This window comes from Thunnus maccoyii, chromosome 9 (genome assembly GCF_910596095.1).
Source record: "Thunnus maccoyii chromosome 9, fThuMac1.1, whole genome shotgun sequence".
Classification (NCBI taxonomy): Eukaryota; Metazoa; Chordata; class Actinopteri; order Scombriformes; family Scombridae; genus Thunnus; species Thunnus maccoyii.
The window spans coordinates 17122841-17141268 of NC_056541.1; positions in this window are offsets into that span (position 1 = coordinate 17122841).

Below are 18428 nucleotides of genomic sequence, written 5' to 3' on the forward strand. Positions count from 1 at the left end.
TCAAGAAACACTGTAGACTGTGTTGTAAAAGTTTGCAGAAGCAAGAGCTGAACTCCTGCTCCACCATGCTGCTCAGTGACATAGATGTTTCTAGTTGGCAAAACTAATTAGAAGTATATAAATATAATTTTGAAGAGACAGTGTTGTTTGCTGTCGGTGCCATATTAGAGAAAAGTTTGCTTTTTCACAGGTTTTGTGTTGGATAGTTTATTTACAGGTTCACGCATGAGGTTGTTGGAAAGCGACAAGACATAATGGCTCTCTTAAGAAAAAAACAAATCTGATTAGAAACAGTTACAAATATTTGGAGCAAATACAAATACAATATTTGGACTAATACAAATGCAGATATGATTACAAACACCTCTGCAGATCCCTCGGATTAATTTCTGTGTATATAATGAGCGGAAAAGCTGCTTTTAATACGCAAGAATGTTCTCTCCCAGAGGACACCATCAAAACAGCAAACACAGAAAAACAGGACAACCTTGTGAACAAGAGCCATATTCCTCATCTTCTGTCTCCTGCTGCTCCTGCAAGAGTTTCCTGTTCCACCGAAACGGAACAGCCAGTGGCTTTATCAAGATTTATGAGCTAAATCATCATTGGAAATATAAGACACTTGTTGGGGCACAAGGGGAGATGGGAGAGGAGGGGGAGCAGGTGTAGAGAGAGCGAGATGGTGCCGGCTGGAGAAGGCGAAGGGAAAATAAAGGAAAGAGGAGACAGAATGAGTAAAAACAAGACAGATAGACAAAGACAAAGAGAGAAAGACAAACACAGAGAGATAGGAGGATTTTGGTAAGAACAGATGTCTAGACTTGATCCAAAAACCATCCTCAGTACTATCTTTTATGCTCCTGCTGTTTTCCTCTCTAAATGTGCTGACATCCCATTTGAAAGCTGTTATCGAGTGAAACACTCTAAAAACAAGCAGAAGTGCAGCAGAGATAAAGGACTGGAGACAAATGGAAAATGAGGTGAATCTCAAAGTCCATCAGCCACAGTTGTTATATTAAACCACCCCTTCAGGTGATGCTCTTATTTGTCTTACTTCAGATATTTTTTTTTTTTCTTCTGCAGGGAGAGAACAATAACACACATGAAAGACAGAGAGCTCAGACAGTAAATAGCACATAAATCATATAGGCTCTATTACACGTTTAGTTGGGTCAAAAGGCTCAGGAGCAGGAGTAAATTAAGCTTTTCAAATGTAGTGCGGCCTGGTATAAGGACTGGAAACTGCTAGCCTGGCTCTGTCTGCAGGAATATAAAAACAACAATTTTTGATTCTAGAGGGAGATATGTGTTACAGATTACAAAAACAGAATTTATTGTGTCACTTTATGAGCATTGAAGCTGTTCGTAGGCAACTTTGGACAGCACCAGGAGAGCTTTTATCGCTGTCAAACTGTGTGTTCAGAGAGAACGCAAATTTTAGAGGCAGTGCGATTGCAATCCGTAAATGGAAAGACGCAAATTCGTCCGAGGTGGCACAAACTGATGCAAATACGTTTTCAAAAAATGTGTGTGTATGGTGCGGCTTTAAGAACCTGCTTCATAAATGTACAGAGGGGAAAAGAAAGAACCGAAGTTTCTGGTGAGTGCAGAGTTCAGTTTCAGTCAAACGGTCCAGGGTGGCGAACATTCACTTCCCTTTCTGTCTGAAGACGCAGTAAGTCTTCATGCTAAGCTAGGCTAACGGCGTCCTGACTCCAACCCTGAACTGAAACAACAACTTACTTACAACTTCTTACCTTGCTGCACTCATGTAGAAGTGTACTCCAGGTTGTGGTCAGTACTCTTTCCATCTGCTAATAATACTCCCCTCCCATCCACAGTGCTCCGTCCTCCACCACATGATCGAGGTCATCAATCGCCATCATCGAGGATTTTCCAATCTCTTAAACGTGTCTCACAGCAGACAAGGAGCGAGGTGAGAGTAACTTCCAGGAGAGCTTAGAGCGAAGAACCACAGGTGTATGCACAAGTTTTTTACCAGTATAACAGCACCAACAATGTAAAAAGTATTCCTTTGAGGTATTATGTACAACAAAGATACAATTTATACATAAAGCACAGACAGTTAACCAAACTCATTTCATCTAATTTGTCAAAATTAACTAATATTTGGGCAGTGCAGTCTGTTTCCATCCCTCATTTAAACCTTAAATCCTAAACCATCTGTCCTATAGGGATTTGCTGAACATTCAATTGAAATGATGTGGAAAAAAAAAACTTTAATCAAAATTCAAACTGTGAAGTGCTTGATAAATGCCAGCCCTCATTATTTTGCAGCCTGTCCCACCTTTAATGAGTTTAGCATCTGTCCACTGAACAACACTATAAAATGACTGCTGAGCTGTGTGCTTCTGCAAATTAGATCAAGTATGTCTGCAACTTAGTTTAGTTTCAGTTAATTCTCAAATCAATTAAAATATAAGTACAATCGTATAAGATATAGTGGAGATATGTGAAATGGGACACCCTGATAAGCTATCTGAAGCTTGAGAATAGGGCCCCAGACACTAAGCAGATAGTATTTAAAATATATGTTTACTAGATCTTAAAAAGTGCATGTATCATACAGTAACATTTACAATAAGTGGAAAGTGGAAAAAACAGTAGAATTTAAATGGATTTCAGTAAGTCTTCAGTACAGTAACTAGTTTAGAAGACCCTTGTTATTAAAGGTATTCAAGCTTTAACATATTCTAGTGGCAACTGCTGCCTTAAGCTCTTTTTGAACACAGATGCAGATAATGACATTTTTATAGTGTTATCAAACTCATTCCACATCTGTGGACCTCTGCAAAACACACTAAAGCTCACACATTTAAGTTTATGTTTCTTACCCTTTGTAAGATCCTTTTTTTCTAGTCTTATATGTATATGAGGGAAGGTAAGTTGGAAAACTTAGAACTGCCTGATTTTCATGTGATTGACTAATGAATTTATGTTAGTGACGCAAACTAAACGAAATCAGTTTCATTTACCCTTTCTGAGATTTTAATGATAACTGCTTATATATTTCCTGTTGTACACAGAGACATGGGATTTTAGAGGTGGCGTAGGATGGCGGTGGTGACAAGGAGAAAGAGATTGTGGGTGGTAACTAAAAAAATGTAAGTAAATCATTTGCTTATAGGTTACAATAAATATACCGATGACAGAAGGACAAAAAAGGGGCAACAAAGAGAGAGAGAGGATGATCAGTCAAATAAAGGACAAATAGCAAAAGAGCAATAATAAGCAGAATGAAACAATGGGTTCAAACCAGGTGCAGACAGTGCAATTGAGCATCAGGAGACAACAAGAGAAAACACTTGGGAGCATGATGCAGAGAGAGCGATTGAGCCAGCAGCAGAAGAGAGCCAGTGAACGAGGGATGGGCTTTTGATGGAGTCTCATCTGGAGTGTTTATGACGAGGCAGCGCCAGCAACGTAATGAGTTGACTGATCAATCTCTCCTCCTTGCCCCGCTGGATCAATAGCACTGTTTTGACATCCTACATTAAGCTCTAACTAATTGCCAGATTGCTAAATGCTTTTAAGAAGGAGGGAAAAAAAACATATCCAGGGCAATCAATAACGCAATCACACCAGTGACTCTCCTGTACTGGCAAGGGAGGAGGGAGGTGCTGGTGTGTGTGTGTGTGTGTCTGTGTGTGTGTTTGTGTGTTAAAGGCCAAACTGTTACCTGGTTCATGAATTGTAGGACGTGTAGATGTATTTTATTTGGTTGTGTGTGGGTGTAATGGTGTTGGGGCAGCTGGGAGTTGTGGTCAGGTGATAAGAGCAGAGCAAAGCGGTGGTGTATTTGGGGTTCGAACCTCGGCGGCCTCAGTGGGACAGTTAGTTGGCTTGGCTCACAGCTCCGTGGCTAAACCGCCAAGACTTTAAACAGTGCTTATTGACAGGGAGATATGAGCGTTAATGGCTTTATCTAATGAAGGCTTTGTGTGAATACATACTGAACAATCTTCAATCTTTACAAAGAAAAACTGTCAAACTACAGAGATATTTTTAGAATTTTACTTAAATAAGCGATCATAACTAGTTTCTGTGGCTCAATGCAATCTCTCATTGAGGGATTCATTCATTTTCCTACTATTTCTACTATGCATATTATAAGATAAATGAGCATCTACAACTGCATTTTCTATTAGAATTAGATCCGTGATTGTATTAGCTTACAAAACAGCTCCCATTACATTTACCAGCACAGCAGTGATTAAAAATATGTTGCTACAAGATATCCACGAACACTCTCCTCTAATGTCATCTTTCCAACTTTTTAGTTTTTGTCTCTTCTGTCTAAAAATGTCTCCCTGATCTGTGATTGTTACATCCATGTTTGGGTTAGCCACAGCTGAACTGGTTGACCAACAAATGTCTTGGGTTTGCAGGAAATGTTCTTAGTTAAAGGGGAACTCCACCCTGATTTTACACATCAAAGTCTGTTTACAGGTGTTGATTTGTACAATTGCATATGTGAAAAAAAAAATTGCATAAATTTGTGGCTGTGCAAAGTCTGATAAATTGCCTCAAGTAACATCGCTGGAGTCAGCATCAGTTGAGGTTTAAGACTACAAGTTTGAAAATGAAAATAATCTGGGAGTATGGAGTTAGAAAGACGTGATATTACCAGACCTTTACAGAAGCCCGCTCCTCATCTTTGCTTGAGGCTAGCAGTTCAAGGCTACATTAGCCATTAGCTAGCAATAATACACCCAAATCTGTAAAGTCGAGTGAATCAAGATGAGTTGCATTGTGGCTAATGCAGGTGCAAGGTTTTGACAAGCAAGAGGAATGTGTGCGATAAAAAACAGAATATCTCTGGTTCTGCTGCATCGATTATCATCTTTAAAAAACAAAAAAAACCCAAAAAGAAACAGCAGTCATGAACTTGACAGTGTTATTATAGGAGCATAATGCTAAATTGGTGCAATATTCTTTTATTGCAGCTAGAAACATCAAATAATCTCTCACTCTACTGGACAACTGCAGCAAGTCAAGGTCAAAATTAACCAGGAAAGTCTTCAAACAGTTAGATTTTTGGATGGATGGATGGTTTGGATAATAATTTTACCATTCACCTTTGTTTTCCCTTCCAAATCAATTTGACCAACGTGGAGGTTTGTTTAAAACCTGTCTGAGCTGTCTGACATCTTTTTGTTGTGTTTCCAAATCAGAGCAATTAACTTGGTGAATACAATTTTACCTTTAGTGATAGACAACATGGCCCAAACTACGAAAATAAATGTTCACGCCCAAAAGACATACATCTCTTCTCCCTTCTCTCTTTGTTTTTAGGACGACTACATGAGGAGTTGATAACACAGAGAGCAATGGGGTGAATCAGCACACAGTTTCTTTTGGCTATGTTTATACATACCTGTATGTGTGTGTGTGTGTGTGTGCTTAAAGGCTGTTTTTGTCCAGGACTAAAGGGGTCAGGGATGCACCGGTTGACGACACTGGATGCCAATATCCTCTTCTTATCCTCCTCCACAAAACAACGGGGGATAAAAACCTTTTTCATGAATTTTTCAGAGAAGCGGTGCTTCTCAGACTGGAGAGCCTCTCCTGTACAGTCGGTTCATGCATTTTTAACAAGGAGAAACACACCGGACAAAATGCCACAGATTTAAAGTGCAGGTATAAGGGTGGCTGACCTGGTGTCTAACTATTTTCACAATTCACATAATCCTTCTCACACAGCCTGTCTGAGGAGCCATTAATCATGAGAGGAATTCAAATGGAAGCCCGAAAGACGAGAACAAAGGACAAAACTGAGGATGCATACATACAGTATGTTCTATTCAGTATAAACAGCTATGAAGGATAAAAGATAATGATCAAAATAGCTATTTGAGAGCATATTGGTTTGGTAAAATTACACGGAAACAGCCAGTGCCTGTAATGATTTCCATGCACTCCCCGACTTGAACTTTAAGCCATGTTGACATTAATTTCAGGGGTGCTGATTGTCAAATACTGAAGCAGATGCTAATTGCATGCAGATGATATCATGATGACAGCGTGATTAGGCACCATGGCTCTAATTGCTAAACAACTTAGTTTGATTTTTTAAATATCACTAATGAAGCGAATCCAAATTTCTATGCCAAAGAATGTATACTGATACATATGCATATAGAGCAGAAACAATTAGTTTATAAACTGATTACTTGACTGAAATCTTGATTTTCAAGCAAAAACACAGACCTTTCACTTGTTCCACCTTCTCCAAAGTAATGGTTTTCTGCTTTTGTCTGTTTTAAATAATTGTAAACTGAATATTTTGGGGTCTTGACAAAACAAGATGTATGGACAAGTCACCATCATTAACTATTATCTGACATTTTATAGACCAAACAATTCAATCTAGTAGCTGAGAAAATAATTTGCAGACTATTCAATAATGAAATGATTCATAAGTTTTAGTCAGATGCATTATTTACCTAAACTTCATATTTTTTAAAATCATTTTTGTGATGTCTTCAGCTCATGTTTTTGCTGCTGCTCTGAGGCAAATTATATTCTTTTGACTGAGAATCAATCACAAATTTTCTCACAACTCCCAGCAGTGAAGCAGCTCCACTGAAACGCCTGAGGGAGAAGTGACTTGCTCAAGGGAACATCAGCGGCAGATGTTGTAAAAGGGATTATAATTTGTCTCTCATCGTCTCCATCCAGAGTTTAAGTCTGGGGATTTCTTTCAGCCTCCACAGGCTCATTTTTATTCTGCGCTCACTCCTCATCTACTCCCTGTTCTTCTTCTCCTTCTCCATTACGTCATCTCCATTTATCCCTCTTCCTCCTCCTCCTCCTCCTCCTCTGGCTCCACCCCTTTCCCTGACTATTCATCACCTCCCCTGCTTCCATATCTCTGCTATTAAAACAACTAAATTATTAAACCTATAGTGATAATCAATCGATACCACTCTTTCTTAGAGGGATAGACCGCTTAATAATTGACTATTCCTGAGGGGACCTCTGCCCTCCGTGAGTGTGTGTGTGTCTTTGTGAGTACGCATGCGTACACCCGGTGAACGGCCCTTTCCATTTGCATTTGTGTGCACCTGCATGTGCTTATTGTTCCCTTTGATTGAGACGAGTGTTATTGAGGTAGACTGGCTCTGATGAGGGTCATGGTGGACTAATTAAACCCTTAACTCTCATTTCTGGAGAAGCAGGAGAAGAAAGCCATCAATGGATATAATTAGAATGACTAAGCCACAGGTGCAAAAGGGCAAACAAACACACTGCATGCTACATCACACGACTCCAGTAGACTCTTATGGAAACAGTTTGGTGATTCATACAGTATATCTTTAAATCATCAAACTTTTATTTCACATATGTAGTATGAGTATGAAGGAATAAAGGAATCCCCGCAGGCATGCACGTCTCTCTGGATATTCCTGCTCTCTTCCTCTGTCTCTCCATCCAAAACTGTTTCTACTGTATATCAACCTCCAACAACACTGTCCTTATTTGACATGTTAGTATGGAAACACAAATCTGACCTGCTTATTAAAGATTGCGCAAGCTACATCTGTTAAGTGAAAACAAACTTTCCAGATCTTGACCCATGACAGATGGAAGTCCTTTATGTGATGGAACTGATTGTATAATTTATCACTGATTGTATCATTTATTTTAATGTGCTGTTTCATTTGCAGCATGTGGTTTTATTGCCTGAGTTTGACCTGTTGAGAGATGAACAACTTTTTTTTTCAGGTGAATAGTTGCTGAGATTTATAGCTTATAAAACTAACTTTTACTTGGCACTTTTGTTGATAAACAACATGCATTCTCATGCTGTTACTATATTTTTTATGGACCTTTCAAATAAACTAAATAAATAAATAATAAATTTTATTATTGTGGACCAAAACTTTCATGTGCAATGGCTTGTAAATAAAGTAATTAAATTATGATCCAACTCTATGGAGACTTAAAATATTCAAAACTAAATGATTCCATAAGAATGTATGAGATAAAAATAAATTAAAAAATCAAAATTTTAATTAAATACAAAAACACCATACAACTGTGAAATAAAACAATACAATACTATAAACTCTGCTCATTATCGTGAATGTCATCCTGCTAATTTTAACAATAACAGAGTTTGTTGCAGGTGATTTTTAGTTCATTAAACCAGTTTTTTATTTCAAAATGTCCCTTTTCCAAAGTCTGTTTCGATTTCACAAAGCCATTTTTCACAACAATCTTTTTATCACATTACGCTACTTATCACTAATCAGTCTTTTTCTTTCAGCCAAGACAAACAGCACCTAAAAACTGTTAGAATTAAAGCTGGAGTGCGGGACTTTTGTCCCCCCCGCCTTTGTCAGTGAGAGTAATTATAAAAACACTGCCGACACGTGATTACGTCATAGGCTCCACAGTAGCCTTCTCCATCGCTACTGTTGCAGCTGTAAAATTGTGGATAAATTGTTTTGAGTGTCACACAGAAATCATTTCACTATCAGAAATTGATCCATTTAGTCCGATGACATTTGGGAATTTTGGAAGTGCTGCATTATTAAATTATTTCATCCACATTCAAGTTAGCAGAGAGCTAAGTGGCCATCACGGGAATGTCAAACCCAACACCAGATTAAAAACTCCAGTATACTGTGAGATACAGAGAGATTTATCTGGCTGTGATAGGTTTAATCAGCATTGTGTGAACTTGTCTGGCAAGGGCTTGAATGTAACAGATGTTCATTTATATGTATAAGTTCCACACTGCAGGTTTAAATGAAAATGAACAATGTTATTGTGAATTTAATAACTATGAGCTGAGTTTTAAAAATGTTGTGAGATTATTTAACACACATTTTATGGTTACATCACATATTTTGTCTGTATTCATTCATATGATTATTTATTTCATGTCTTATTTATTCAACATTGAACATTTTAGGCTTCCATACAGCTCTGGGTGTGTTGTTGTCAGGTTCATGTATTGTATTTCATGTTCAGTGGAGCTTGCTGTATGACACACACCCTGATGTATTTTGGCTACTGAGAGTCTTTGCTCTTAACATTCCAAAGAGCTTTGAAGCCAAGCTCTTTCAGTCAGGAATTCACCCCTCATCCCATCTCTGCCTTCTGCATCGATAACAACTCTCCTGTCAATTGCAACAGCCAAGTACCAGCTGCCTGTCCCAATCCTTAAATTACCTTCTAAATCTTGGAGGAGGGTCACACAACCACTCTTTCTTTGCTGATGGAATTGGAGACTACCTATTACCTTGACACGTGGCTCAACATTCGCTCAGTCAACTTTCGGGGTCATGCAGGAGGTCACATATTTTAGCCTTTGGTGGATTGTAGATGTTTTGATTGGCAGCTAATCGGAGAAGACATAGCATTAGCAGAAATGATATCATGTATCCCCATTGTTTGAAGAAAAACACAGGAGGAAACCATAATGTAACTACAGAACACCCACGTTAAAAAATCTGAAGAAAAAAAAAAACATGTGTTAAGACTTTGAAAAGCTGTTTTTGATTGATGTCAGGTCAGGGATGCTCAGGTCTTAAATAAGCCTGTCTGTCACCTGTCACACACCTGAATTGCCAGCAGTCTCCTTGTTGCAGCCTAACTATTGCCTGTTTAAGATTCCTACATTATCCATCTCTCCTTTGATAATTACCTATGTCAATTGAAGTAAGAGATGCATGTGTGTGCAAAAAAGGCAAAGGATGTTGTGAAAAGTACAATTCTAGGTTGTTTTTTTTTAATTGTTTGCACTAATAATCGACAGTTGACTGTGTTTATACTCAAGATCAAGTAATCATTAATCATTTATGAAATGCAGCGGTTATTCCTCCATAATATAATTTTGTCTAGTGATATGCTGCAAAATCATTCAGAGTATAGAGAACAGATTAAGTAAACACCAAGTTACTTGAATTATAAATTAAATAGCACAAAATAAGGACTCATTTAAAATTTCGGAGGTCTCGTCTGTCACTATTCAGGCATTGGCTTGACAAAATCAATATTATTAAACAATAAACAGCTGCACAACTTAAAGCTTCATTAGAGGATATAAATCAAATCAGACTAGATATGTTGGATATATCAAACAAAAGCGTTGCAGCCTTCAACGGTATAATAATCTGTAATAGTGTCAAGTAAATATAAAACAGGTCAAACCAATCTCCCCAATGGACTTCAGTCTTACTGGTTTTATATAAAATAATACATACACCTTATCTACATGATGGGATAATGTGCGTTGACTATAGCTAATGCTAGTCCAGCTACTGGAAACAGCTGCCCAGCTGGGATAGATGTCCCATGGATGCACAAATCTCTTCTCCTGTGTTCTCCTTTGAGAAAAAATCAGAAACCAAAAGGGAGAAATTTAGATTTTAAATTCTTTGATTTCATGAATGTACCCCCTAGTTTTACATTATTTAAATTAAATACTGTTCTGTCGTGCTGACGTAGCTGGAGTCCTTATTTCAATACAGTGATAACGTGGCGTTCAATCAGCGGCAGAGCAAACAGTCACACTGAGCCTGATAGCATCCTGCTACCCAACACAAGAGCCAGCACATTAAACAGCATGTAAACGTACCTCAAAATGGCACTTTGGTCCAGTTAGATGCTGGTTTGGTTGTTGCTTTTCAAAATCCTGTTAGTGACACATTGTCTGTCCATGACTTGTGGAAATACCTTAAACATGCATTCTCTCTAATGGCCAGCAGGGGGCGACCCCAATGGTTGGAAAAAGAAGTTAGATTGTATGGAAGTCTATGAGAAAATTATGCTACTTCTCACTTGATTTATTACCTCGGTAAAAACTTTCCTAATGAGTTTATGGTCTCAAACACTAGTTTCAAGCCTTCTTTGATACAGCATGATGTTCATTTCGTAAATTATGGTCCCATTTAGAGTAAAATAGACAATAAAGCAGGGTGTGCTTTAGGGCGTGGCTACCTCGTGATTGACAAGTCACTACCACAGCAAAGTTAATTACGTAAAGTAACTGTGGTGTAACTCCAGATTCACAGAGTATAGGCGTAGTTGTCACTATTTTCAAATTCAAGATGGCAACGGTCAAATCGCCAAACTCAAGGCTTCAAAACAGCAGTCCACAAACCAATGAGTGATGTTACAGTGACCACATCCATGTTTATTTTTTTTTACAGTTTATGCTTGTAGCTATAGCAGTATGTTTACTTTGTCTCTGTTCTGTACAATGTAACACCAGTAGCCTGCCAGCTAACTGCAATCAAACAAGACTCCAATATGCCCCCCTCCAGCTGGCTAAGACAAAATTCTGATATTTCCCCGAAGACCTTTTTTCTTCCTTCTAATAATACAGAACTTAACAAAAAGCCTGCATTTAAAAAAACATGATATTTTTGACTGCAAAGAGAGACGATTAAATGTGATTTCAGTTGGACTTGTACATGTGCACAATAGAGAGATGCATACAGTAAAGAGGTAAAACCTCTACACTCATTTCTATGGTGGACGTACATTAACTTACATATTAATTACACTCCTGAGACAGTGTGTGTGCCAGTCTGTCTGTGTGTTTCTCTCTCTAGATCTATCATCACTACTCACTCTCTGTTTCACCACGTTCATTATGTGTACTACTCTGTCTCTCCTCTGGCATCCCGTGAATTCATGAACATGCTGCTTGTCTTTTTATATTGAGTGTGTGTGTGTTTTACGCATTTATCCAAATAGCTTATGTGTATGTGTGTAGTGTGTGTAGTAGGTCAATGTGTTAACCTGAAGGTTATAGGCTGTTCCTGACCTTCCTGGCGTCCATCCATTGACGTCGCCTTGGTCTGGGGTCTGACTGGACGCTGACACAGGACTATCAGAGCTCAGTGTCTCTTCGTCTTTCTTTCCTTTAGTCTTCTCTCTCTTTGACAGAAAGCTGACACAATAGAACTCCTGTCGTTGTTCCCCATTCAACCTTCTAAATGTCCGATTCTTTATCTTCCCATTATTCCCACTCTTTCCTCTCCACATTTTTTTCTGATATTTTTACACATGGATCTCTCTTTTATCCTCTTGTGTTTGTGTAATCAATCTTGCTATATTTTCTTCTGTTGTGCCATTAATTTTCAACAAAATTCTCAAGATTTAAATTAACAGTTGGGTCTTCAATGTGTGTTTGGCACAACACTACGGTTTACTATTGGGAGAGAGAAACATATTTCTTTGAACACACACTAAATTATTGAAAAGACTTTTGCAAGCTGGTCCTACATTTTATATATATTTCCACACTGTACAGAACAGTATGTTTGTTTGTTTTTTTCCATAGTTTGAATTAGAGATGTAATTATCACTGAGGTATTGCATTTCATTCAATCCTGTGTCTTTTTACCTCTGAATCTGATTCTCTCTATAATTGATATGCTGCTCTGGAGCTCCGACATACTTCTCTTTGCAGGAAGACAACACTTGTGCTCCAAAACAGAGAGAGCATTTGATCATCTATCTCCAGAGTTCTGTCTATGGGGCAATATATACTTCCTGTTTCCTGCTTTGTTGGCCAATGATAACCTGATACACCCTGGAGAGGACTGTGGGGGCGGCAAGGGGGGCATTGGGGAAAGGGTTAGATTGGAAAGGAGGGAAGGACGGAAAGAAGTGGACAGGGACAGGGAAATGAAGCAATGCTGTTTTGGGGTTTCAAGTAAAGAAAAGAGTCAACCTATACAGATGAAATCATTAAAACAGTCTCTACTGTGCTGATAAAACACACACATAAGCAGGAGCTAATTTCCACCACAAGAAAAGAAACTAATTTAGATTTTTAGATCCCTTGCTTCACTGTCAGAAGTAAATTATACAGGCATTGTAACTGCTTAGATGTTGTGTCAGTGGGTCTCAGCCACTATCTGTGTCCAACTGCGGAGGACACAATGCTGTTCGTTATTCAATTCTTTTTAATTGGTTTCAAGTCTGCCTCGTTTGCATATGCATGCTAAGAGGGCATCTTATTGGTGGAGAGGTGGGAATGGAAATGGGTTGAAAAGCACCCAGAGAGAGAAGGAGAGCGTTGTATAAAGAACGGCTAAAAGGAGGAATGAATGAACAAACAAAGTGAATAACAGACGGGATGTGAGTAAGTGCTTCTAGAAAAATCAGTCTCTCTGGTTACCATGGCAACGAGAGGTGCAAGTTGGCTTTGCTCCCTACGTAACCAATTATGTGTGTGTGTGTGTGTGTGTGTGTGTGTGTGTGTGTGTGTTAGTGAGTGTGTATCTACTATCTGGCTCTATTGATATGCAAAAGAGAAAGTGGGTCCATGCGAGCTTCTGTGAAATGTTTGCAGGGCATTTGATTTGAACATAGTGTGTTTGCATCTGTTATTTGTGTCAAGCATTGACTGTATATAAAGATGAACGACGCGTCTCCACGTCCTACCACTGTGCAAGTGAAGCCAAAATATCTTGTTTCCAGGAGCTGCCATCTTGCTTGTGTGATGTCATTTGGAGCCAGTCTGTGCAGTAGAGTCGGGTGGTGGGATGTCGAGAAAGGTCTTTCTGCAGTCTTGCAGACCTACACGATACACCCCCCCATGTTGTCACCATAAGGGCATGCTACACGACACACACCCCTGACCCCTAACCATAGACTGTAAAAAATATGGACATAGTCACCGTGAAGTCAACCATTGGTCTATGAACTGCCGTTTTAAAGCCTTGAGTTTAGCCATTTGACCATCACCATCTTAGATTTGACCATCTCCATGTTTGATTTTTGGAGCCAGAAGTGACCATATTTGGACAAGACCATATTTGTCCCATCCGCTAACATGGAGAGAGCAGGATTTATGACCTATACTGCAGCCAGCCACTAGGGGGGGCGATCATGATATTTTGGCTTCACTTTTGGGGATCTGTGATGTTGTCCACCTCAGATAAAGTCAATGGTGTCAAACTGTCTTCTGTCAGTTTATCACCGGCCATAATTTCTGTCTTCTGCACGCACGCACACACACACACACACACACACACACACACACACACACACACACACACACACACACACAGCGAAGAAAATGTTGTGTTCACACTGTTGTGTTCATAGATTGTTTATAAAAACCTGCATGCAGGGGATTTACAGGAACACAATCAGTGGTGGTTATAGTGACAGATACCTGTTACCTTGAAGTTATAGATTTTTATTCCAACCAGTGTCAATTTCTGCATTAATTACAGTGCAGCTAGGCAGAAAGCATTGATTAAAAACACCAGGAATTAGTTGGATCATTGAATGTTTTGATCAGCCATGCTCACCCTGCCATCGACAGGCATTTGACTCCTTTAATGAGAGTAATTGTTAAGTTAAATACATATTAACATATCACATAACTGCCATTTTAGCCTCTTTGCAATTGTTTCCAGTTGATTTTAGAATTGATTTTAAGGCTTTGTTGAAACTTATCTTACTACCTCAGTGATCTCCTTTGAATCTTAACTATATCTTCGCTCTTTATTAATTATATATCATTTTGCCGTTTTTCGTCGTCTAACTAGTCCTAAACAATTTGTCGTATCAACTTCATTTCAATGTCAAATTGTACATCCCCATAAGGAGATGTATGCGATTACTTTTCTCAGCTCTAACATGTTCCATTGATTTTATATATTTTTTAAAGCATTAAAATGTATAATGAAAAGTCAATGGGAGCAATGTTTGAAGGCTCATATCTCAAAAACTAAAAGAGCTAAAGTCTTCAAACTTGATTGACTGGTGGCCAATGTGGAAATACATAACATATTTCAAAATGGGACCTATAGCGCCACCATGTGGTCAGTTATTACGTGTTTTACGTTTTGGCTTATAACTCATAAACCGTGAGGCCTATCCAAACAATTTTTGCACAGTGTATTCCTTGGGTTGTACCAAGTAGACTGATATAGGCCACGCCCATTTGCGCCTAGAATATTTTCTGCTATTTTGAATTTTTTCAAAAACACATTTTTTGCTTCTTTCTTTTGGCACATTTCATCCAATCTTCACCAAACTTGGTACATACTATGTTTAGATGATCCTGAACAGAGCTTTTATCTTCATTTTTTGGTATCACTTACCGCTTGTCTGTAATTGGTTACCAAACTTTTAAGGCGTGGCCCGATGCATTTAACGAGCCATAACGTTTCAATGCTGAATCGAATCGACACCAAATTTGAGAATCTTGCACATATAATGACAGTGCACCATTATGTAAAATTTGATACAATTCTACACACAGGGGGCGCTACTGTAATATTATAACATGATATTTCTACAGTTCTGTAGTCTTCAGTGAAATGAAACTTGGTACACAAGTTCTCCATGTCAATGTGTACAAAATAGTGAAACACGGTGCTAATAGCTCCACCTTGTGGCCATTAGTGAAACACCACCATACTACTTATTAAGTTAAATATCTTTTAAATTCAACAATCCATGGTGACCAAATTCAGCAAAATTATACAAACGGGGATGTTTAAGAAGTGTGTGGTATTTGATACAATTTCACCTGTAGGTGGCACTAAAAAAAATTGAATAATAACTGCTGAAGCAGAAATTTGCAGCAACAGTAGCAATAACAGGAGTGGCAGCAGCCGGCAGCTGGCAGCGGCAGCGGTTTGCAGCTCCCACACGCAATTTCTTTAGAAATTGCAGACTTTTCTAGTATAAACTATTATTGTGGTCTTTCCAAGCATTGTCTCTTTTAACTTTATTGTTTAATTTGTGTCAATTGAACCGCTTCTTTGCTTTGTCCCAATAACATCTTTTATTATATTATTTTGACATATGGTTTTGGGGAGTTGGGTGAAAAAAGCTTTTAAATACAATGAACAGAAGTATTAGCCAGAGATTTTGGTGAATGTAAGTCATTCGTAGTTAGATGTTTTCTAAATTTATTTAGAAACTCATTTATGCATCTTAACTAGATATTGTCTGCACTCTTTTGTAGCATGTGGCAGTTATATTAGTCTTTTTATATTGTTTATGTTTATGTATGTTATGTTGTATTTATTGTTGTAGCTGAAAAAAGAGATTTTAATCTCAATGAGACTTTTAAATGGTTAATTATGAAGGGGAAAATTAAAAAAGAGAGAATGTTTTCTGGTAAAGCACTTTATAACTTAGTTTTGAAACATGCTATACAAACACAGCTTATTATAAGGAAAAACATATTTTAGGATTAGATGAAAATAAATACTGTGGTGGTTGTTGGGGTGAAATACCATGTGTGGGTTTGAATTTGGTACCTTCAGTGTTAGTGGCACCGTTTTTAACCATTCAACCATCTTCAGAACCACTTCTCCCAAAATCAAAATGTGTAACAGCTTATATTGCTTAACCCTTTATCGAGGACTTTTGATGATAAATGACAATGAGATCAAGCACACACACACAGGGTTACTCCAGCCTTGTGTGCTGCTGTGACATGCAGCCTATACACACACGTCTTTGTCAGGCCGTTCTTTGTGGACTTGTACCTTTTCAGAGGAGCCATTCTGTCCCTCAGTGGGACCACCAGTGAGTTAGACAAGCAGCCAAGTCGGACTCTGGCACTAATTGGCTACGCTATTAGAGGCCCACACAGCCACACTTAGACTACAGAAATAAGAGTCAGTGTGAGGATGGAAGCTGGGCACGGTGCCTGCGTGAATGCGTGAGACACAGAGAGACACACAGAGAGAGACGGAGAGAGATTCTAATTAGGGGTCTCTGATGAACATGAGAAACCTACAGAAGCAGTTCAAAACCCTTCACCCTGCAACACACACACAAACACACACACACACACACACACTTTCTGACCAGAGCAGTTAATTGGTTGGTTGGTGCTGGTGTTTGTGGTGGTGGTTGGAGGTGTGTGTGTGTGTGTGTGTTGAGGGTTGTGGGGGGTGGGGTGGGGGGGTTGTCTTTTGTCTGATGCACTTCAGCTGATTGACAGTGGGGACAGGAAGTGAGGGCGTGGGGCTTAGAGAGGAAAAGAGCTTTTCTCAGCGCTGCCTTCCTCAGATTAACATTCTCCTCCACATCTGCAAATTCTTCTCCTCTGCTTTTCTTCCGCTCTTTTTATTCCCTGCCATGTCTTACTCTCCTCCTCCTCCTCCTCCTCCTCTGCATCCTTCTGTCCATTTATATCCATTCAGCATCATACAATATTTCTTTCAAAGACATTTGCGCTGGCTTTTTGTTGCCCCCTTCTCGCCTTGTTCATTTCCTCAGTTGCAAAAGATTAGGTTACATGGGGCACTCAAGCAACAGAGGTACATTGCTAAACAAATGCTTATACAACTGTGCCACTGACATGAGGTGATTGAGTGTCTACTTATGCTCTATTAGCCCAGAAATAAATCAAATCAAACTCAGTGGTTTTTTGGGGTTTTTTTTTACACTTAACCAGGTAGTGGTGCTGATAACGGAGATGTTGCACAGTGTTTCCAGGCCAAATTAACCTGGCTGTTGTAAGGTTCGTGTCATAGTGTTGATAGAAACTCAAAGAAGATAGATTTACCACTACTGATGTCTTCTGTGACAAAAATGCAATCATTTTTTTTAGCCCGCAAGACTTATTAGATTGAGAGCTGCTGCACTTCAAGAGGTTGATTGAGGACAGACTTCCTCAGATTTTTAAGCTTCTCAAACTGTTGTATATATTTAAAACACTTCTTAAAACACAGTGCAGTAGTTTTCCACATCTATATAAGAGGAACCTCTGGTGTTACTTCATGCATTTCCACATACATGATAACATCTAGATAGATAGATAACAGCAAGATAACATCTCGCAGCCTGACAAATCTAATCTGCGGTGAGTCGGTCATAAACAAGCCGTGTCATAGTAACAGTCAGGGATGGGCTGTAAAACTGGCTGCAGCAGGAATATCATTTGTTGTTGCCCACCACAGATCTGAGAACTGATAGGCAGGCAAATAGGTGGAGTCCTTCAAGGCTGCCAGGAGAGGATTACCTGAATAAGTGTACTCTAAAATGACTATAGGCTTTGTTCACATCTTTTAACACTAAAGTTTAAGCACCAGCTGATAAAGGTTTTAGAGAAGAATAAGAATAAAACAAAACAATAAACATTATAATAATAAAAGAATCGCGGCACAATAGAAGAGGAGAGGTGGGTCTTCAGCAGCAGCTTAAAAGTTTCTAGGGTCTGAACAGTTCTTATATGAATAGGTAAGCTGTTCTACAGATTAGAGGCAGCCACCACAAAGACCTGGTCGCCTCTATTTTTGTGCCTGGATCTCAGAACATCAAAGAGCATCTGACTGGACAACCTCAGCGCTTAACTTAAGTATGATGATGCAAGAGTTTTGCTAGATAAGGTGGCGCCAGCCCATTTAAAACCTTAAAAACAAGCAATAAAATCTTAAAATCAATCCTGAAACGGACAG